Source organism: Manis pentadactyla, chromosome 10 (assembly GCF_030020395.1).
Source record: "Manis pentadactyla isolate mManPen7 chromosome 10, mManPen7.hap1, whole genome shotgun sequence".
In the NCBI taxonomy this organism is placed as follows: domain Eukaryota; kingdom Metazoa; phylum Chordata; class Mammalia; order Pholidota; family Manidae; genus Manis; species Manis pentadactyla.
The window spans coordinates 53,968,464-53,992,916 of NC_080028.1; the positions used below are offsets into that span (position 1 = coordinate 53,968,464).

Genomic DNA, 24,453 nt, shown 5'->3' on the forward strand with positions numbered 1-24,453 from the left:
AATATGTTTTTCCATCCCTTAACTTTTAGTCTGTACATGTCTTTGGGTTTGAGGTGAGTTTCTTGTAAGCAGCATATAGATGGGTCTTGCTTTTTTATCCATTCTGTTACTCTGTGTCTTTTGATTGGTGCATTCAACCCATTAACATTTAGGGTGACTATTGAAAGATATGTACTTATTGCCATTGCAGGCTTTAAATTCGTGGTTACCAAAGGTTCAAGGTTAGCCTCTTTAGTATCTTACTGCCTAACTTAGCTCGCTTATTGAGCTGTTATATACACTGTCTGGAGATTCTTTTCTTCTCTCCCTTCTTGTTCCTCCTCCTCGATTCTTCATATGTTGGGTGTTTTGTGCTGTGCTCTTTCTAGGAGTGCTCCCATCTAGAGCAGTCCCTGTAAGATGTTCTGTAGTGGTGGTTTGTGGAAAGCAAATTCCCTCAGCTTTTGTTTGTCTGGGAATTGTTTAATCCCACCGTCATATTTGAATGATAGTCGTGCTGGATACAGTATCCTTGGTTCAAGGCCCTTCTGTTTCATTGTATTAAATATATCATGCCATTCTCTTCTGGCCTGTAGGGTTTCTGTTGAGAAATCTGACGTTAGCCTGATGGGTTTCCCTTTATAGGTGACCTTTTTCTCTCTAGCTGCCTTTAACACTCTTTCCTTGTCCTTGATCTTTGCCATTTTAATTATTATGTGTCTTGGTGTTGCCCTTCTTGGATCTTTTCTGTTGGGGGTTCTGTGTATTTCCGTGGTCTGTTTGATTACTTCCTCCCCCAGTGTGGGGAAGTTTTCAGCAATTATTTCTTCTAAGATACTTTCCATCTCTTTGCCTCTCTCTTCTTCTTCTGGGACCCCTATAATACGGATATTGCTCCTTTTAGATTGGTCACCCAGTTCTCTTAATATTGTTTCATTCCTGGAGATCCTTTTGTCTCTCTCTATGTCAGCTTCCATGCGTTCCTGTTCTCTGATTTCAATTCCATCAATGGCCTCTTGCATTCTATCCATTCTGCTTATAAACCCTTCCATAGTTTGTTTCATTTCTGCGATCTCCTTTCTGGCATCTGTGATCTCTTTCCGGACTTCATCCCATTTTTCTTGCGTATTTCTCTGCATCTCTGTCAGCATGTTTATGATTCTTATTTTGAATTCTTTGTCAGGAAGACTGGTTAGGTCTGTCTCCTTCTCTGGTGTTGTCTCTGTGATCTTTGTCTGCCTGTAGCTTTGCCTTTTCATGGTGATAGGAATAGTCTGCAGAACTGGGACGAGTGACGGCTGGAAGGACTTCCTTTCTTGTTGGTTTGTGGCCTTCCTCTCCTGGGAGAACAGCGGCCTCTAGTGGCTTGTGCTGCGCAGCTGCGCGCAGACAGGGTTTCTGCTTCCTGCCCGGCTGCTATGGAGTTAATCTCCGCTGTTGCTGTGGGCGTGGCCTGGCTCGGGCAGCTACTCCAAAATGGTGGAGTCGCGTTGGAGCAGGAGCTGCTGGGAGGCTATTTATCTCCGTAAGGGGCCTCCCTGCTCCCTGCAGCCCAGGGGTTAGGGTGCCCAGAGATCCCGGATTCCCTACCTCTGGATTAAGTGGCCCGCCCTGCCCCTTTAAGACTTCCAAAAAGCACCCGCCAAAACAAAACAACGACCACAAAAAAAAACAAGAAAAAAAATTTTTTTAATTAAAAAAAAAAAAAATTTTTAATTAAAAAAAAAAAGGTGGTCGTTTGTTTTTCTTTATTCTCCGGTGCCAGCCTCAGGCCTCTGCTCACCGGTCTTTCTGCCCTGTTTCCCTAATATTGGGGTCCCTGTCCCTTTAAGACTTCCAAAAAGCGCTCGCCAAACAAAGCAGCAAAAAAGCAAAAAAAAAAAATGGTCGCGCGCTTTTCTTATGTCCTCTGTCGCCCAGCCTCCAGTGCCTGCTCACTGTTCTTGCTGCCCTGTTTTCCCAGTATCGAGGGCCCTGCACTCTGGCCCGGATGGCTGGGGCTGGGTGTTCGGCAGCCCTGGGCTCCGTCTCCCTCCCGCTCTGCCTGCTCTTCTCCCGCCGGGAGCTGGGGGGAGGGGCGCTCGGCTCCCGCGGGGCCGGGGCTTGTATCTTACCCCCTTCGCGAGGCGCTGGGTTCTCTCAGGTGTGGATGTGGTCTGGATATTGTCCTGTGTCCTCTGGTCTTTATTCTAGGAAGGGTTGTCTTTGTTATATTTTCATAGATATATGTTGTTTTGGGAGGAGATTTCCGCTGCTCTACTCACGCCGCCATCTTCCGCCCCCTCCTCTCCGACAAAGTTTTGAAATATAATAATTTGGAAATGATTGTAAGCTTAGAACCTATGTTATGTAAAAATCTGAAGTGTTAGCACCATCATAAAGAAAATAATTTATGAATATTTGAATGGCTATGAGTCAGGAGCTTGTCTGGCTTTTTGACAGAGTACATATTAATTTCCCTGTGGCCAGGGAATCACACCTTAATGCAAAGCATTATCCTAAACTTTGGTCTAGCCTGTATTTACCTCCTCATTCACTCGTAATTTTTGTCTACTCTCTCCCTCTCTGGCTCCTTCTCTCTTTTTCTCTCTCTGTCTCTCATCTGAACTCGATTATTAGCATTTTATACTAGCTAGATTTTCTTAGGTCTTTAATACATGCTTAAGGGAATGACAGAAGATCAGCAAAGAAATACAGTCTTATTTTCTAAAGGCAATATTTCCTTATGAATATTATATCATCAGAAAGAACTATACAGTCTATGGCCCATAGGGCAAAGACTATAGGTTCTTCACCAGTACCCACGCTCTCCTTCTTTACAGTAAGAACTTCCCAGCCTTTAGCTGAGCTTATAACCACTCAGAGGAAACCAAGCCCAGTCTGTAACAGTTGCGGGCAACTATACAATTTGATTTTGGCCAAAAGAATTCCAATAAAAGCATTACATACCATTTACAATTTGAACCATAAGAGAAAGTAGCCTATCCCTTCCTTCCCCTTTTCTGCAGAGAAATGAAGGATGATCACAAAGATGAAGGATCACAATAGGAGGCTGAAGCAATGAGGGAGAAGCAGTCTCAGCCTTGAGGAACTTGCAGCTGAGCTCCAACAGCATGTCAGGATTTTATGAGGAAGATATAACCTTTTGTCTGCTTTAATGCAGTATTACTTTGGATCTTGTCATGTTGCTGAACTTACATCCTTGGGATTCCAAAAGGTTCATGTATATTATTGAGGAAACAGGAAGTTCTCCACCATTAGTTATCCTTAGACATCACGTTCGTTTTAGTTTCAAGTTTACACTTCCACTTCATAAAAATGATTACATTCAAATAATTTATAAGCCATGAGGAGCTTTATGTAACATGTAAGATGGTGTTTCTTGATGTGCCTTGAATGGGATAGGCAGTACTGAGATATGAATAAAGGGCATCCGAGTCAAAAGGGTGTGGAAAACACCTAAAATTAACTACTTTCTCTAAGATTCACAAGGCATATGAGCACATCAAAAATGTGAGTGTCCCTGAAATAAAGGAACATGTTTAACTTTTTTTTCTCCAGCAACAGAACATAGAAACATTTTAAACACAATATATATTAACATAGTTTATAACTGCTGTTCTATAAAACATTCTTTTGAGAATTTTGATGCATAAGTCCCTATATATGTACAGCAAATGGTTCTTCAATTCTTGCTTAGATAACAGAAAACCTGCTGCTCCAAAAGATGGTCTGTTTCACACACTTCTCACTTTTGAAAATAAAGGCATTAGTTAAGATGGACAGTAATTAGTTCTATTAACTGTGTCCATGTCTACCTTTTCAACCGTAGTCCCACTCACCACCACATAATAAGAATCATTCACCATTTTAGTGACAGCATCTGAAAGCTCAAGGAATGCGTTTGAAGCAGCTCGCATAGCCCATCCCCTAGTGTTTCAGTATCCTGGCAACAGTATTTGATCAGTTCATTTCAGCTTCACGTGTACCCTACATGCCAGAGAGGAAGGAGTAAATTGAGTAAACTTGGTCTCACTCAATCATCTGTAACATAGCAAATATCACTGAAAGAAAGTCATTTATTTTCTGATAGCCAGCGTGACCAGTTTTATTACTTATCACTTAATCAGAAACTCAAGAACTGCAAATCCAAAGAATTATATAACTAAAATGCACACTTAGAACTCCATATCCAGTCTCCTAATCAATAATTGTTGCCTCAATTCATGGGCATAAATCTCTTTGTGTATGGGACACACTAATTTTTCATAAAGATAATACAGTCTATTAGAAATAAATAAATAACATGAATCTACCAAAATTTACAGTATAACTAACTTTATTTGTATAAATGTTCATGGTAATATACATGGTGGTAGTAACTGATTAGCTATAAAATTAAAACTTGTTTTACTAAGGTAACCAATGTTTGAAAAATACCTAAATGATTTGTTTTGACCAATTTTTTAATTGTAATTGTTGTCTTGGCCAATTTGTTTGTGACCACATTGCTTTTAATCAGATCACTTGCTACCCTTTCATGAATTAACCAAATTTACAGCTCTCAACAATTTTTTTTAAAGCATTCAATAAGTTTAATCAAATCAACTTCAGTCAGATCTCTTGGACCTCATTAATGGCAGTACTCCACATTAAATGTCATAAGTTGAATGAAAGAGAATTATTAGCAATTCTACTGAGCTCTGAATAATAAACAACATGTAAACTTCTGGATAGCCATCTAATGACTCCACATGGACAGTTTGATTCTGAATACAAATATATTCTTGAATAAATTAATAATGTTCTTACTCCTTTCCCAATTACAATTTCAAATTAAACTTATTCAAATTTCTTGTCACATTGGTAAGATATTTGTGGATATTAATTAATTCTATTTAAAACTAAAAAGGTCTCAGCATACATTTGTTTCCTGTTTGTAGGACACTTATGATTTTATAAGGAGATAGGCATTTAGTAGGGCTGAATTAAAGTTTGGACTAAATTTAAGCTTTGTTATTAAGCCCAACTCTGCTATTAGAGTTGGTTTCAGACATGACCTAGAGAAAGTCGAATAGTAAGAGACCTACTTCAAAGCTCTTTCTGGCCTCACTGAACTTTTGTGATCAATGATCAGCTACTAGGTAGATTATCAACATTTCTAATCATCATGTTAACATAAATTAAGATAGCAAGTCATTTGGATCTGTTGTTTATATATGAATATGTAAACTAGAGGAAGTTTCTTTATGTGCTTTATTAAAATACTATTTCAGTCACTACTGCAAATTTATTATTCTAAGAGTAAAATGCTGCAATAGTTTATATTTAATAGTGAAAGCTGCTAATTTTATGTCAAGAAATTATTGAAAATACCCAAAGGGTTAAACAAATAGGGAAATACCTGTATTTAATAAAAATTAGGGAAAAACACGTTAGCTAGATAACTTAGAGAAGACATATCCTTCTGAATCCCAAAGTTTTTAAGAAATGTAAATAGTAAGGTAGAATAATAGGTATCATAAGTCTAATCTCCCTAGAATTATTTAGTTTATAAGCACTGATAATATTGAAAAATCTATTTCAAATCACTTGTAGTCCAAATATAAAGAACACAAAGTACAAAAAGTTTGAGAAAATGTAGCACCCAAAATACCTTACTCCCTCCCCCACTTCAGTGAACAGTGAACATCTAATACAAATAATTATAATATGAAAGTGCAGAGGAGTTATTGTTTCTGAATTACTTTGTCAAACACTTAAACTTTGAGTATTTTAATAATAAAATTGGAATAATTTTAAAATTTATAAAAATTTATATTTCTAATCATATCTCAGAAAAAAAGTCTATGATTGTAAAATTCACCTTTGGCTTTGGCTTCAGTGGGCCAATTATATATCCAGTGCACTTCTACCAAATATAAGAATTTTTATATCTAAACAAGTATTATATCCATAGCAATTACTTCCAATAAATTTTTTTTTGCAAATTTTGCTCTTAAAAGTTTTTGAACTCTACTTTTGTTAGAACACTGTCTTTGTAGACTAACATTTAGTTGAATCACTGAGTGACCCTAGACAAGTGATTTGAATTCTTTGAGCCTTGGTTTCCTGTAAGTTATGGATAACAATATCTACTTTGCAGGAGTAACAATTGGTATTTTCACTTTCTTCTTCCCCTTGCCTATGTCTTTAATGTTTGGAATTACTGTCATTGTCCATTTGATTATACAAGGAATTAGAAACATAGAAAGTTGGAAATGGAAGAGAACTTTGAGTAGATCTACTTTATTGTTCTCAAAGAGTTTTTAGCAACAATATTCTTTTTTCAAGCTAAAATCCCACATGGAACCCCAATATAAAGCTGATCAACTCAGAGCTACTCTGGTTGAAGCAAAGATGGAGAGCCCCATAATTGCCTATTCCCTTCCTCTTTACCCTGAACACAGTAGATTCTAGGTCACCCCACTCCTACAGAATTCCAGGTTATTATAATGGACATGAAAGCAGAAAATGTGAGGAATTATGAGCACTGCTTTCTGGAAACTGGCTTTTCCCCAAATTGTGTGCCCTTGTGCAGGTCACTTGACCTCTCTGGTTAAACTCCAGGCTTTTTATTTTTTCTTTGAAAATGAGAAGCTTGAAATATTCCATTTAAATCTAACCCAAATCATCTCTTTTCTTCTACCACCAAACTTGTGGAAGAGAAATCTACATACATAAATCATTTTCTCAAGTTACCAATTGTGGCAAATTGTATTTTTTAAAGTGGTAGCGTGTTCTCATGTTCTTTTGTGGTGTGATGTTCCCACTTACCAGTCAAGAAATAAAGTCTAATTCCCTCCCTTTAAGTCTAATTATCCTCCTTTATCTGTCATAGCCATAGCCATAGTGACTTGTATTCAATATCACATAGCAGCAGAATAAAACTGAAACATTCCCTAAGCTAGATCAGAAAAGGCCAGGCAAACTTACATCTGCTTCCCTTGGAAAGCTCACCTACCAGATGTTCCTTCTCTGGACACTCCATCTCAGAAGCAACCGTGACACCAAGTTGTGATAAGCCCAGCCAGAGGAGGGATCACCTGTAAGTGCTCTGGTCAACAGTCCCTGCTGAACCCCATCCTCAAGTTATGTTAGATCCAGGTACCAGACATATAAACAAACCTCCAGGTGATTCCAGCCCCTTCAGGTCTCTCCAAGCCAATCAAGTGTTCCCAGCTGAGACCCCAGTAAGCTATCCCCACCACGCCTTGTCCAGACTCCTGATCTACAGAATTCATGAGTGCAACAAATTGGTTGTCTTTTTACTGCTAAGTTTGGATTTTGCAGCAATACATAATCAGAACATTTATAGCTTTATTACTTACTAAATCCGGTGTCTTCTACTCAGTTTTATCCTCTTCAACCTTGCAAGCACCCAGTTTTTAAACCTCCATATTATCTTTATATTCATGATGTGGCACATTCTGATTCTCTCCCTACCTAAATCTTTTTCAATGGATTCATTTCCTCTAGCAAACTCTCTAAAGAAGGCATTCCCAGAAGTCTTTTTTTTTTTCAGCCCTGTTCCCTGCTATCTCCTCTAAACTAGCTCATCCACTGCTAGGATTTAACTTATCACTTCATTCATTCATTAATTCATTCAATAATATTTATCGAGCACCTACAATGTGTGTCAGACAATGTTCTAGAGACTGCATATATATATGTAGCTGTGCACCAGACAACATACTTCCTCTAATGGTGCATATATTCTAGTAAGAATAGACAGAAAATAAACCAATTAGCATATAATAATACAATAGCCAAAGTAGAAATATGTGTCATAAGGAAATAGAAAGCAGGGTGGAAAGGACAGAGGGGTACTATTTTAGATAGAGTGATAATGGAAGATATTTTTAATTAGATGTATTTGATCAGAGATCTATGTAATTAGGATTACAGTCCTACATACATAAAGAAATCATTCCAGGAAGAGATATGTGATCAGACTGTTAAAAAATAATGAGGTTCTAGCCACAGCAACTGGGCAAGAAAAACAAAAAAGATGTCCAAATTGCTAATATGTAAAATTGTCACTATTTGCAGATGACATGAAACTCTACATAGAAAACCCCAAAGATTCTACAAAAAACTATTAGGATTAATAAACGAATCAGTAAAGTTCCAGAATACAAAATTAATATACAGAATTCTGTTTTTATTTTTATCAAAAAATAAAAAATAAAATAACAGCAGAAAGAAAAATAAAGAAAAAAAATCCTTTTCTTGTTTACATCAAAAAGAATAAAATACTGCGAAAAAAATTTAACAAAGGAGGTAAAACACCTGTATTCTGAAAACTATAAGAGACTGATGAAAGAAATTGAAGATGACACAAATGGAAAGACATACTGTGTTCATAGATTGGAATAATTAATATTATTAAAATACCCATACTATCCAAAGCACGATCACTGTCAAAACACCAATGGCATTTTTCCTAGAATTAGAACAAAGAATTCTAAAATTTATATGGCACCACAAAAACCCCCAAATCTTGAGAAACAAAAAAGTGGAGATATCATGCTGCTGGATTTCAAACTATTCTACAAAGCTATAATAATCAAAACAGTATGGTACTGGCACAAGAACAGACACATAGATCAACAGAGCAAAATAGAGAGCCCACAAATAAACCTATGCTTACATGGTCAGTCTATGATAAAGGAAGCAAGAATATACACAGAGAAAAAGACAGTCTTTTAAATAAATGGTATCAGAAAAATGGGACAGCTACATGTAAAAGAATGAAATTGCACCATTTCTTACACCATATACAAAAATACACTTGAAATGGATTAACGATGTAAATGTAAAACCTGAAACCATAAAACTCCTAAAAGAAAACATAGGTAAAAAAACTCCTGGATATTGGCCTTAGCAATTTTTTTTTTCTGGATATGTCTCCTCAGGAAAGGGAAACAGAAGCAAAAAATAAACAACTGGGACTACATCAAACTAAAGATCTTCTGCATAGCAAAGGAAACAATCAACAAAATGAAAAGGCCACCTACTGAATGGGAGAATATATTTGCAAGTTATATATCCAATAGGGTAACGTCCAATATATATAAAAAACTCATACAACTGCACACCAAAAAAAAAGAAAAAGAAAACACAAGTAATCTAATTAAACAAATGGGCAGTAGATCTGAATTGACATTTTTCTAAAGAGAACATACAGATGGAAAATAGACACATGAAAAGATGCTCACTCAGTAACTCTGGGAAATGCAAATCAAAACCACAACCACCTCATACCTGTAAGAATGGTTAGTATCAAAAAAAAAACAAGAAATAAGTGTTAGCAAGGGTGTGGAGAAAAGGGAACCCTCATGCACTGGTGATAGGAATGTAAAAATAGCACAGTCACTATGGAAAACAACATGGAGGGTCCTCAAAAGAGTAAAAATAGAAATACTCTATGATTCAGCAACTCTACTTTTGGATATTAATCAAAAGAAAACAAAAACACTAATTTGAAGATATCTACACTCCCTATTTTTACTGCAGCACTATTTCCAGTAGCCAAGATATGGAAGCAGCCCAAGTATTCACTGATAGATGAATGGACAAAGATCATGTGGCATACATACACAATGGAATGCTATTCAGTCATAAAGAAGAATGACGTCCTGCTATTTCAACAACATGGATAGATTTAGGTGAAATAAATTCAACAGAGAAAGACGAATACCATATGATTTCACTTACATGTAGTATCTAAAACACAGAACAAATGAACAAACAAAACAAATAGGCTAATAAATACAGAGGACAAACTGGTGGCCAGAGGGGAAGGAAGTTGAGGAGGATCAGGAGGGTGGGCAAAATAAATTATTGGATTAAAGAGGTATAAACTTCCAGTAATAAAATAAATAAGTAATGGGGAAGAAAAGTATGATATGGGGAACATGGGCAATAATATTGCAGTAACTTTGTATGGTGACATACAGTAACTACACTTATTGTGGTGAGCATTTTATAATGTATGTAACTGTCAAGTCATTATGTTGCACACTCGCCGCTAATATAATATTGCATGTCAATTATACGCCAATAAAAAAATTTCCTCAAATCAGAAAAAAAATGAGGAGGCAGGAATAGCTGGAGTAGAGAAAGGAAGCAGGACAGTGGTAGAAGATGTAGCCAGAGTTATACAGGAAGCAGATTATCTACAGTCTTTTGGCTGTCACAAAGGCTCTCAGTTTTATTCTGAGTAAGATGATTTTGGAAACTATATGCTCATGAATCTCTAGTTCTTCCCTCCTTTTGGATCACAGAAAATCTCAATTGGGAAAGATCTTTTGGCTAGATATGGACAGTGAAATATGAGTAGGAGTAACATGTTACTTGTCATGTCTGAGCTCAGACAGCAAAAAGGTCATGCCACATCCTTTGGCCTGTCTCTTCACCTGCCTGAAAAACCAAGAATGCTGCATGTTCTAGATGGTTAAGCTCCAGCACAGTACAGCCTCTATTACCTTGGGTCCTTCAGGGACTGTTGGAAACAGATAGCTATTCCTTTCTCCAAGCAGACACACGATGGATATGTTGTATGAGTGAGAGCCTTTGTGGGGTGGGGTGGGAGGAGAAGGGGTTTGCCTCTGGTATATATTTTCTGTACTGTAATCTAGCAATAGGGTCTAAGGACAGAAGGTACTGGACTGTTTGAGCACAAAAGCGACTTGATGACTTATATTTTGATAAGTTCATACTGGCTAGTGTGGAGAACAGACTGTAGATAAAAAGAATGAAATCAGGGAGACCAATGAGTATCAGTGGGAATATTACAGGAGAGATATGATAGTGAAATAGATTTTGGTGGTACCTAAAATGACCATTGTCCACATCAGGACACCATTGAGAATAAAAGCAAATGCTATTATCAGCCTTGAACTTGAACTGCCTTGGGAAAAATCAAATGATAGCTGCACAGGTATTGAAAAGTTAAGCATATAAAAATATGTTTTACAGATTTCAGTAAGATATGCTGAGAGATTAGATGTTGAATGTGAGAGAAAAAGAGGTGTCAGGGTTAATTCTAAGGTTTTATCCTAGCAACTAGAGAACGGAGGTAGGGAAAACTGAGAAAAAGAGTAGATTTGGAGCAGGAGGTAGGGACTGAAAATATTTCATTAGAAAAATTAGGTTTGAAATGCACGTTAGATCTCAAGAGCAGACGTCACTTAAGGTGTTGGATATATAACTATATAAATAAGGAAAAAAGTAAGGTTAAAGATAAAAAAAAAAATTAGAAGTCATGAGTGTATAAATAGTATTCAAAGACGTGGGACTGCCTGACCACACCATGAGAGTCTAAAAAGAAACAAAGAGGTCTAAGGATTAAGCTAAAAGATGACAAGGATCCTTCAAGGAAACTGAGGAAGGACAGCAAATGAAGTTAGAAGAGAACCAAGGAAAGTAAGTGAAGACAATATCTTAATGGAAAGTATGCTTTTTGTCAATATCTTTTACAATGTCAAGTAACATGAACGCCAGGAGTATTGCTTTTGGCAACTTGAAGTTTGTTGGTGACCTTGACAAAAAGCAGAAGACTGATGGGAACCAAAGTGTGATGAGATGGTTAAAAGAGAAAATGGAAAGCTAAAAAGTAGAGAAAGCACATTCCAACAACTCCTTTAAGGAATTTTGCTCTAATTTGGAGCAAATAAATGAAGCAGGAAGTGAAAGTGGGGTGAGTAGAAATTTTTTTATAAGTGTGTTTTCATGTTAATTAGAATGATCCAAGAGAGAGGGAATAATGGGTGATGCAGGGGAGGACAAGAACAACTGAAGAAGTGAAGTCCTTGAGATGTAAGTGCGGATTTATGTAGTGTATGCATAGAGGGTTTGCCTTAAATAGGCAACAGGGGCACGGCCAGTTCATCTGCTGCCGTAGAAGAGAAGGTAGACTATTGAGTAAGCAGATGGGCTTATAATTTGAGTTGTATAAGAATTTTGAAGCTCTCATGTGATTGTTTTTATTTTGTCAAAAAAAGAGAAAAGAGAATGAATTCTACAACTGAAAGTCATAAGGGAAGAGGATGAAGAACATTCAAGAGAGAAATTGTGAAATAGTTTTACTGATATACAAGTGAACTGACCAGGGCAGAGTTCTCAGTCCTAACTATAGTGGAATCACCTGGGAAATCTACTTGTTATCAATGCCCACACTCTCCCTAGAACAATTAAATCTTCTAGGATTGAGACCAGGGTGTAGTTACTGTTTAAGAGCTACTCATGAAATTATTAATTGCCACTAAATCTCAATTAATTTGATGACCATGAATTTAAAGGGAGATAAGAGGCAGCATGGTTCTTCCTACCCACCCCCCACTCTCCAGAAAAGTTCAAATTTATATTTCTGATTTTCAGGACCAAAAACATCACTCTTAATTCCTCCTCAATCTTCTACTGTCATTAAAGTCAAATACCTCTGGTGCAGTACCCAAGATCGCTATATAATATCCCTAACCTACCTTTTTGAACCTATTTCCATTCATAGAGTTCAGAACTCTCTTGCCAAGATAAACTGGGGTAACTTACTACTCCAAACATCATACAAACCTCCACACCTCCTGTGTTTCATTATGCTGCTGAACTCCACCTACAACCCCAATTTCAATGATCTCAAACCTGGCTTTGTATTTGAATAATTTGGGGAGATCTAAAATATACATTACAGTTGACCCTTAAACAACATGGGGGTTAGGGGCGCTGACATCCACCCATACAGGTATCCATGTATAACATTTGTCTCCCCAAAACTTAGCCACTCATAGCCTACTGTTGACTGGAAGCCTTACTGATAAACAGTTAATTAACACATATTTTGCATGCTGTATGTACTATATACTAAATTCTTATAATAAAGGAAGCTAGAGAAAAGATAGTTTTTCAAATTGTCACAAATCTCCAAAAAATTCTCCAGTATATTTTTTAAAATTTCACATGCAAGTGGACCCACACAGTTCAAACCTATGTTATCAACTGTATATAGGCCTGATGCAAGATATGGGGCAGAGCCTAGAGATCCTTTATTATTGGTGGATTTCCCTTGTAATTCTTATACAGCCACGGTTGGACCCTAAACCAAGAAATCACTGCACCTTCTGAATGCATTAGAATTCTGTTCATCCTACAAGATCCAGGGATCTTTTTCCATTATCCCTTCTCACTGAAATTCATTACTCTCTTTTCTCACACTGTGTTTATTCCATATGTCAGGCACTGATCTAAATGCTTTCATACACAGCTCATTTAATCCTCACAAGTATCATGAAACAACATAGCTTAGCCATGGCTTCTGCCCTGCTCTCATCATTTTGGCCCTGAGCCCAGCTATGGACAAGTGACTAGCTTACAGAGATCTCCTGCTTCCTCCCACTCAAGAGAAATGAAAATTGGTAGCATGGATAGGAAGTCGGTAAGATCAATGGCATCAGGCTGTCTGGTGTTGTGGCTCACTACTGGATTCCTTATCTGCATATCAGCCCTTATTTCTGCTATGAATAACCCCTGTGATTCATGTTGACCTTAGCCTGACCCAGTGACTTTGGCTTCCACAGAGGGAAAACTGGCAGACTGACAATGCCTTCAGGCCCGTCTGCAACTCCATTCACAGCAGAACACACCCACAGGTTATAAGTCTCTATACAGTTGTGCATTGACCTGGTGTACAGAGCTTTGTACAATATTTTGCTAAGAGGTCAATACATCTTTTCCCATCTCTTCTTGGGGAAGACATCAACTCATGGGGGACGATCCTAATTATATTACTTCAAACAGCTAACAAACCTTGAAGATAAAGATAAAAATAAGTGGAGAAAAAATACAAGAAGAATGCAGCTTTAAAATCCTACCACAGTCGATTTTATTATTTGATTGCACTCTTACTCATTCTGGATCAGATGACAGCCATTTTTCTTTATTATCATTCCCTATTCAATAAAGTCAAGAATTCTGTATAACTTACTGAAGCTGCAGCAATTAGTCCTTACAACAAATCATATAATTTATTCTTTCATGGTTCTAGTCACTCCAAACTTAATTCTTGGAACACAATTTTTTTCACTTTCTTGTTTTTTTCTTCCTCTGTGACTCTGATCCTCTATAATTGCTTTTGTGGTCTCAGCTGTTCTGTCTTGACTGTTTTCTGTATTTCTAACTAAATGTTAATCCATTTCCTTTTGTTGCCTGAGGAAAAAAATCAGTTTGACTCCAAACTTTATTTCCTTCTTCTAACTGCAAAATAACACATAAAACCTGTGGACAGGTATCAAGAGGAAAATTAAAATTACACAATAACCCAGACTGAGCCAACCTTAACAGTAATGTTTTTCCTGCCAGGCTTTGATATATGTATATATAAATAGCCATATTTATTAGAAATTTACTATATTTTTTTTATTATATAAAAATTATTTTAAATATATATGTGCATCAAAGTTTGAGCACTTCCCAGGTTCTTTGAAAAAGGAGACTTCTAATATTTAAAAAGCAAATTTTACTGACAGTAGAATACTTTACCAGATACTACCATGATTTAATTATTTTCATACTGTTGAATGTTTAGGATATTTCCCATCTTTTACTTTTACAAACAATGCTTCAGTGAGCAACCCTATAGGTGTTCTTAAACTTTCCATAAACATCCTTTAAACAGAGTTCTTTTACATAGGTCTGAGTTTTTCCTAAGAAACAGCAGTGAAATATTACTGAATGGAAGAGCACAAACATGCTGTCCCTTCCCTCAATTTAAAAAATCAATAGATGAATGGATAAAGAAGATGTGGTACATATACACAATGGAATATTATTCAGCCATAAGAAGAAAACAAATCCTACCATTTGCAACAACATGGATGAAGCTAGAGGGTACTATACTCAGTGAAATAAGCCAGGCAGAGAAAGACAAGTACCAAATGATTTCACTCATATGTGGTGTATAAGAACAAAGAAAAACTGAAGGAACAAAACAGCAGCAGAATCACAGAACCCAAGAATGGACTAACAGTTACCAAAGGGAAAGGGGCTGGGCAGGAGGGGTGGGAAGGGAGGGATAAGGGCAGGGAAAAAAGAAAGGGGGCCTTATGAATAGCATGTATAATGTGGGTGGGGCATAGGGAGGAATATGCAACACAGAGAAGACAAGTAGTGATTCTACAGCATCTTACTATGCTGATGGACAGTGACTATAATGGGGTTTGTGGGGGTGGACTTGGTGAAGGGGGGAGTCTAGTAACCATAATGTTCTTCATGTAATTGTAGATTAATGATAATTAAATTAATAAAAAATAAATTTAAAAAATATGTTAATACCTTTTTAGTGCCAGATGCCATCATAGGCTTTAGAAATGATCTTTGATTGTTTGCCACATACACCCTGAAGGGGTCTACAGTTCAGCAGGAGATATAGTAACTGTACAATTACATTTAGCGTGTTCAGTACATCTGTAGCATCTTCATTATTTAAATAATGGTAAGTATACTAGACGTTCCCTAAACTTTCACCTAGGCAGCCTAGCCTTTGGAGAGTGAATTTCCCAACACAGAGTAGCATCCTCTTGGTGAATGGCTATTGCTCCTACTGATTAAAAAATACCTACCAAAAATGAGTTAGTTGTATATGTCCCCAAATATGTTTACATTGGTAATATTTGTTACTGTACTTACATGATTTAGTTCACTATTACAAAAACTGATGCTATTTGAATGTGAAAAGCTTTGATAAGATTCAAGAAAGAAAATAACTAAAAATATATTTCTGAGGAGTTAGGTGTGAGTGAAAAAAAATAGAATAAATTAGAGAAAATTATGTCTAGAAAGATTTGCACCCAGATTATTCTGCAAGTGTCTTAGACTCTTGAATTCCAACCTGAAAATGTAGATGACATATTACAAGCATTGTTTATACAAGGAAGATAAGGCAAAACTCTATTCAGAGGTTCCATCTCAAAGGAAAGGACTTAGCCCTCCTTAACAGCTGGGTGAATTAATATATATTTTTGCCAGTTGTAAATGTTACAATTTCCTCCTAAAGCCAGCTGTTGGAAGAACAGACCAGTGCTGGTCTCAATGACACTAAATAAACACACTATTCCTTAACAAAAGCAAAGGTCTTACAAAATAGTGCCAAACTACTTTTAAAACTTAGCCTAATCATATTCCTCAAAACTAGTTCATAAGTGTCTTTTTACCATAAAGTAGCTAGTACTTAGTATTCAAAATCTATGCTAATCCTATATTTATATACCACTATTGTGTTTTTAGTAGATTAATAGTGAAATGGAACCAATTTTTGTATGTTTTTAAGTTTATTGGGAATTTGTATTCCTTCCTCTGAATTTCCTGCCAACCTTTTAAAGTGTTTCTGAGATTTTCTTCAATATGGATTTGTAAAAGATTCTTAATGCATTTAAGCTATCACCCTTTCATCTGTCATAAATATTTTTCAAGTCTGTTTCTTGTATTTTTATTTTATTTGTGGTATTTTTTAACTGACCAAAGTTTTTAATTTTCATGTAGTCAAATCCATCATTCCACGATCTTTCATCTCTAACCTAACCTACATCTTGTAAATGATATAACAACCAACAGATTTGATAGGGGTTGCAATCAACATTCTAACTCAGAACTATTTTATTTTCCTTTTCTTTTATTGATATTGCTTTGAGTTTGTAACAAAGATTATATCTCACACCTTGTTATTTCCACATATGGTTTTTTCCACACTTTAACATCTCTCCTCATAAGGATCAAAATGAATGTGATTCTTTATTCACATCATGACCCTTTATTCACATCATGATCCTGTTGGTGTTTACAGTTACATAAATTGCAAAGAGCTTCTGATATATAACCATCTGAGCAATAGTGTTTGAATATGAGTCATACTCTTAGTGTAGACAGTATGTATATTATATGAAATCCACTAATATTCCTCTAAATGAAATTATTTTGGACTCTTTAAGCACTTCCTCTCTAATATATCACTTCTATGTCTGATTTGCTAGGTATGAAATTTTGTGACTGAGTCAAGGAATTCATTCCTGCATTTAATAACTACTAATCAGTTACATACCCTTAGCAAGACTCTGTGTTAATTGCTGAAAATAACAGAACAAATAGATGTGGTTGCTGCATGCCTAAAGCTTGCATTTGAAGGGAAAGAGAGATGGCAAACAAATTATACCAATAAAAAAGTAATTATAATTTTAGTAAGTTATGAAGAAGTGCAAAGCACTACAAGAGCTTGTAATTAGGATTCTTTGAGGAAATGATATTAGAGATGGGCACTGAAGGATTGGAAATAATTATCCAGTAGAGTAGACTTTTGAGTTGGCTGGGTGGCTCCCAAATACGGGAGGGAGACAGTGCATTGCCACAGCTCTGTTCTCTCCTGCATGTAGAAGAAGGAAGCTGTAGGAGAAGAGAGTGAAGTTCACATCACAGAGGGATGGACATGAGAGACAATGACAGAAAGGGGGTCCAGGCAGCATTTAAGTTTCTTGTGCCAGTTGTCTCCAAGGCCTGGATCACTACTGCCCTTCATGTGAGATACTGTAGGGTGCTTCGAATAAATTCCTCTTTCCCCAAAGCTTGCTTGAATATGAACTTCTGTAACTTGTAACTGAAAGCATGCTTATTGATAAACAGGTAAAAGAAGGACAGTGTATTCCAGACAGAGGAGAAAATATATGCCAAGGCTCAAAGCAGATAAGAGATTGACACATTGAAAGAATCCTTCAAAATGGAAATAAAAATTGTTGGAGATGAGACTAGTCGGGTAGGAAGAGCTGAAATCATGTGGGGCCTTAGAAGCCATGTACAGGATTTGGGATATAGCCTAAAGCAATTTTCTCATTGTTTCTACTGAGACAGAAAGAGAAGCAAGCAAGCAAAAAAAGGCAATTCAATGATTGAAAAATGTGTTTTTCCCAGGCATTTGAAAAGACTTTCAGCAAACATTTTTGAGCTCCTATTATATCCAGGCACTGCACAAGGGTGGCCAGGAGTGGGGCAGCAGGAGGAAGGATAAGCATTTGATTTCCTAGAGATGATTTAAAAGATACATTTTTCAGTAATTTTGAAGAAATGTAACATCTACATATGATGAATAACTGCACAGTGGGAATTCTCATCCAGGGAATGCCCAGCCCCCAACCCCACCCCAGACACATTTGGCACGTCAGCAACTGGGCAGGGACAGCTTGTGTCTAACGGGCTGAGATGAGGGATGCTGTTAAAATCCTGTAGTGCACAGGACAGGCCACAGCAAAGAACTGTCTGTCCCCAAATATCAATAGCCCCAAGGTTGAGAAACCTGCCTTAGAGGAAGCAAGGTGATAGCAAGACCATTAGTCATGAAAAGAAGTGGTCAAGGAGTAGAGACTACACTCGGGTTTGCTCCACCAGGTGTTAAAACTTGCACATGTCTCTAAGGCACTGAAGCAGGCAATCTTCTGCCCTCTAGGACCTTCCAGTGTAGTGGGGCAGGTAGGCCAGAAAGATATGAAGAGAGCAATGCTGTCAATACTAAGGTATCAATGAGCATATGGTCCTATAGAACAATGAAATGCAAATCTACCCAGTTTAGGGAATCAAGGAATGCTTGTATGGAAGAGATGTCTCAGCTGCTGCCTAAGAAGGTAAGAGAAGGATCAGAATCAGGGTCAGAAGAATGAGAAAGGATCAGCCAGCAAAGGTGGCTTAGACATGGGGAAAGACTGCAGGTATAAGTCTAGAGCTTTATATGCAAAGCGCTGCAGCCACGAAGCAGGGACCTGTGAGAGCATGTGGAAGGCCCCTGGGGCGCAGGCTTTCAGGATGTCTGAGGCAGAGAGCCCAGAAAGGGCAAGACTTCAAGAGATAATGCTGGAAGGTAAGTCCTTGCTGCTCCAGAGGGACAATAACTCAAAACTGAGCACACTATTGCAGTAGTTAAGTCAACAAAGCATAGTTGTGACTTGGTGTATTGTGAAGTGGGAAGCAGTAGCATTTTTAGGTTAATTTTGACTTAATATGCTTCAAGTCTATTTTTGTCTATGTGCCCAAAGTGCCTCAGCTCTGTATTTCACTGTGCCTGGATATTTATATCGAGAGTGTGATAAATCAGTGATAATGTTACTTGGCATGTTTCACAACCAGTCAGTTTGACTGACACAAGGAATCAACCTTGCATATTTTAAAACTTCTTAAATTTACTTTTGCTATAAGGCTGTATATATTAAACATTCACCTCCATTGTTCCTTGACAAACCTTCCTTTAATCTTATATACATGTTAATTTGCAATATACACCCTTCAATCAAGGGCCGACAATAAGCTGCACAGATTTTAGGAAAAGACACCTTACTAAAGAGAGATGACAGAACAAATGTACCAGCTGAAAAAATCTCAGGTATGAAGCAAAGCAATTTGATATCTGTTGCCAGGGAATGATCTATGTTTCTAAGGTAACTCCCCACACAGCTTGTTGTCTTCAGTACTTATTATACTTCAGAAATTTTTTCAGGCATTTTTCTTTTCTTAAAGGTCTTTCATGCTTTTAAATATTCAAAGTCTCCAATTAAACCAAAAATGTACTGTTTTTGTGACCAGCTTCCTAGTAAAACAACAAAGGAAAACACTGATCTGTTTATTTTCTACAGGGTTTTAACTCAATTTCTCTCCCGAGAATGTCATACCACAACAGAAGGGAAGTGAGGACGGTGGTAGGCAGATGCTTGAAAGACCAGGAGCAGGACTCCTGAGGGCAACTGGGAAATTCAGTAAAGTCAAGGCCAACAGGCAGAGGCCAAAAATTAGAGGTGCTAGGAATCAAGGCTAAGCAAGGTCAACCGTCAACATGAAAAGGCCAAGATCCCAAATATAAAAAAGTCTCATACTGGTACAAAGACTCTTCAGTTTCATTCAACAATGACTGATGGAGTCCCTAATTCACACAGGGCACTATGCATACCCAGGTTTCCTACTGCAGCAAGGGTCAACACTAGAGAGAGGTCAGGCCATAGCCAGCTTGCCACCAGTGGGTGCATCCCAGTATAAATGTGGCCCATGAGCCCTCTGTCCCTATGGAGAGTGCATAGCCACAGTGACCGCAGAGCAGGACAACTGCCCTATAATATGGCAAAAACTCTCTCTCTTTGTTCAAAGTTTGAATAGCCAAAATAGGACTTGTTTAATCAAAAGAAAGGTATTTTAGAAGCCCTTGCCTCAAACCAGGACATTTCTTACAGATGAGGCTCATTCTGAGAGTAGAGAGAAAGTTCACAAGCCAACCCACTGATACCCAGGGTATCCAAGTTGGTCAAGAAAGATGACACAGAGGGGTGGAAGGCTAAACACAGCCGAGTGGCAACCTGAGTGAGTTCTTTACCTTCAATGTAAAGACTAGTCAGATACAGCTTAAGCTTTAGTCAGGGGGCTTAATGGTACATTCTTCATACAGAAGCTTTTTTTTTACTTACGGTTCCAAGACACACAGAAAATAATTACAGTTAACACTAGATTACGAATATCCTCAGCCACTTGAATAGGTTTCTAAGGACACACAGACAATAAGAAGGAAAAAAACAATGGTCTACATTGCTCAAATTGCTTCTCCTACATGGGGGAATGTGCTCTTTATTTTGGGGAGGTCAAATGGCCAGTACCAAGTGCAAATAAGTGCCTCATTCTAAAGGCAGATGCTATTTCAGCTGAGTGTGCTCTTGATTTTTTTTTAAGTTGAACTTTATTATTCTTGAAAATGTCAGGTAAAAATCCTCTGAGATGTCTGATTTCAATTTCCAAACAACAGATTGCATAAATCTGTATGAAAAATTAAGAGGCCAAGTTATGAACCTGAGTTTGTTTAGGTTTGTGAGATTTTTATAGTGAACCCACTTATAGGATTCTCAAGTCAAGGTCCAATGGACTCAGTAAAATGCTTTCTAGAAATCAAACCAAAATAGTCATTCTAGGTTCAGAAAAAATCAGATGATACTCAATTTTTCAAAAACCTCAAAGCAGAAGGAGCCATAATATTTCATGACATCTGAATTTCATCAAAAATGAAAAATACAAAATAGCAGTCACAGACTGATGAACCACTGGGGCAAACCAAAGAACTATTCAACACTGAAGTAAACATTCTTTCTGAAGTGCCCTTCACAAGTCACACTTGAACTTAAGTCACAGTTACTTAAGGCCTCTTCCTGAGGAATTTTCACTTAATGTTGAGACAAACTAGGACTCAGATTCAGTGTGTGGCTGCAGACTGATGTTGTGTAAACTTGAGGGCCAATGGGTGGCCATGTGCATGGAGAAGGAACCAGACATGCAGAGAGCTGAGAGTAATCATCACATGAGAGAGAGACAGAACGAATGCTGCCTTTGCATCAGAGTGTGTGCATTCAGCCTCTCAGGAGAATTGAGATCAACTTCACAACAGTTTCCTCACTGAAAGCACATAAGGAAGAGGGCAGTCATGAAAGGTTATTTCAGAAAAGTCTTTTCTGTCTCTAACTACAGATCTGAGACCCTAGAGTTAGGTAAAAAAAAATATTTTTTTATTTACTGAATTACTCTGCTGCACTCTGTTCTTAAAACAAAGTTGGTATATTATTTTAGGAAGCAGTGGACCTCTAGATACTGGGAAAATTATATTTGTGAGAAGCCAGAAAAGTGAGGTCAACCAAACAGTTGCAGAAAAAGCAATAGAAAAAATTCAGAACACTTGTATTTCCCATTTTATTCTGCTTTGGAAAGTCCATCATTAAAGTTATCTGTAACACTTACGAGTACATCCTCAAAGGACCATAAAGGCAAAAGCATGTTTTTGAAGAGTAATTGAAAAAGCTGGGGGGATGTTAATTCTAAAGAAAAGAGGTATAAAAGAAGTGAAGACAGTGTCTGAAATATTAAAAGATCACTACCTAGAAAGAAAAGTCATGTGGTGCCTCGATATGTATTTTCGATTGGTTGAAGTTACACAGATGTTATTACTCTAATTTTGAAAGTAGATGCATACATACACTCATAAGCAGATACGCAAATGTATAAACATTTAAAGACAGGAGACAGGGCTTTCAAACAAGTTCGAACATTTTAATGTTTCAAAAAATGAAGCATATGAACTTGGAAGCTAGCAAGCTGTAGTACTACACAGAAAAGCTGAAGACTGGTCTGGTCAGGAGTATTACAGAATGGAGTCATGCACTGGTGAGTAATCAGAGTATATGCTCTAAGCATTTTTTCAATTCTGGGTCAGTTGGTTACCTGGGAAGAGACACTGTTCAGTGCTAATGATAATCCTGGGAAAGCAGTACAAACCTGGCTTATAAATGGTACTTTGTAAAGAGTTTAACAATGTATGACAGAAGTATAGATTATTGGGACAGGTGGTGCTTTAAAAGCTGAGAGTTTTATAAACTTGTACTGTCTCATTATGCATTTAATAATTTCTTCTCTGCAGCAGCCAAATGAGACTCCATGAGCATTCTACTTTGGACTGCCTCTGCATTTTACCCAATAAAGAAATACTTCAGCCTTGAGCCTGACACTGAGTGGCAAGCATCTCCAGTTTGAAAAATATTTTTATCTAATTGGTTTTCTGAAAAATATTTCAAGGCATTTTTAGCAAAAGTGAAATCTGGTCAAGTATAGTTTCAAGGTTTCAGTACTCAGAACTGAATTACATATATGAGTCATCTGTTTGTCAAAACAGAAGGAAAAGTTTGCATTGTTGTAATAGTATAAAATAAAGCATTTCTACATATTCTTACATGGTTGTTATTTCTTTTTGAGATTTATATTACCAAGATTAGGGTCTCCATTATTTAGTTTAAAACGGGTCATTTTTACAGGAACTAGGTTTTAATCACCCAGAAGATTCCCATTCTGATCTAATTTGAAATAAAAATACAGAAATAATAATTTTGTTCTGCTAAAATAATAAGTTACTGTGCTGCAATAAAATATAACCAAACACAGTTACAGACAGGTAACCAACTGACTAAAAATCATAACTCATGAACAATTATCAGCCAGGTGAAAATCCATTATTACTTCATAGAGAATCATCTTTCATCTATGATGGGTAACTGGCTGTTATCTCATCCCTAGATAGTACATTGTTCCCTGCCATAAAAACACTTCACCAAGCAGCCTCATCTGGCAGTTACCACAAAGTTCATAAGTATGCACACAGTGTATACTTATATACTAGTGTAATAGACTGTTTAACATCCAAATAAAGTTACCAGCATGTTGGGCTGAGAACCAACTACAGAAATGAGTTAGTCCTAAGGAATGAAGCGTAATGAAATGATTGGCTTGAAATGGTAGCTGGGGTTCCTGGGAAAACAAGTAGCAGAGAGCAAAGACATTGCATAAAGAGAAGAAAGTCAATGATAAGCTGAGAAGTTTCCAAGGCAACTGGTTGAGCTGGCATTTTAAATCTCTGATATTTGGGAGAGCTCCAATCCGATCATCTCCATAGAAGTTGTGGCACTAACAAAAATATAGGAGTTTTTTTTTTTAAACTAAATATAGGACATCCAGTGAGACTATTAAAATGTAAATATATTTAAAATTTACATTATTCTTAATGGATTTACTGATGTTCCCTTGTGTACTGTGAGAGACAGTGTCTCTAGAAAAAAGGAAAAGCATACAAAGACTCCAAATATGCCCAAGGGCTTGGTCACCCCCAGATTCCAGCTCCCAATATCCCAAGCCAAAGCTTCTCATTACCAGTGGGGACCAGGACAAGTGACACAAGAACCTTGAAACACTGCATCATGAAACACTGCAGCTCTACAATCAACCTTTAATTTACTAACAAGAATACAATCTTTAGCACAGGAATTTTCCTAATGAGAAGTTGGTGTTATGGCTTTGAAAGAAGCCAGATTTAAGACATTAAAGAAAATTCCCTAGAGGGATGATATAGGTTGGTATCTTTCCGGGAAGATTACCCATTTTCCAAAGAGAATATCTCAGCATCTGGAATTACGACCCCATATTTTCAAGTTCCCCAGGGTATCCAGAGGCATAAGCAATCATTTGATAACTAAAATCTAAAGCCCTTGGCTGCTGGCACTCATATAAGTGATCCACAAAACAAGCTCAGTAAAAATATATACAACATACCATAAGCAAAGAATCCAGGATGTTCCTACTGACAGACTAGATAGATGGTTGACGAATCCTGTTTTACTACCTTGGAATGGTTATATTGAACCAACCACAGAATTCATCATGGAAATAAGCTTTTGTTTCACATGATATTAGTGATATTGAAAGGACTATCGATATAGCTTTTGAAATAAAAATAATAATATTTACACACCACATTGTAAATCCAAACGTTCTATGAATGAAACTTTAGCTGAAGAACAACAAAGTTATTCTTGAAAAATGGCAGTCCCAGGACTGATC

General features: G+C 37.1%; 1 protein-coding gene across 2 annotated transcripts in view; it reads right to left on the reverse strand.

Annotated features, from left to right (window-relative positions):
- The window catches only part of TAFA2 (TAFA chemokine like family member 2), a 471,550-nt gene that overhangs the window by 125,582 nt on the left and 321,515 nt on the right, over positions 1–24,453 (reverse strand). The gene's annotated exons all lie outside the window — the stretch shown is intronic.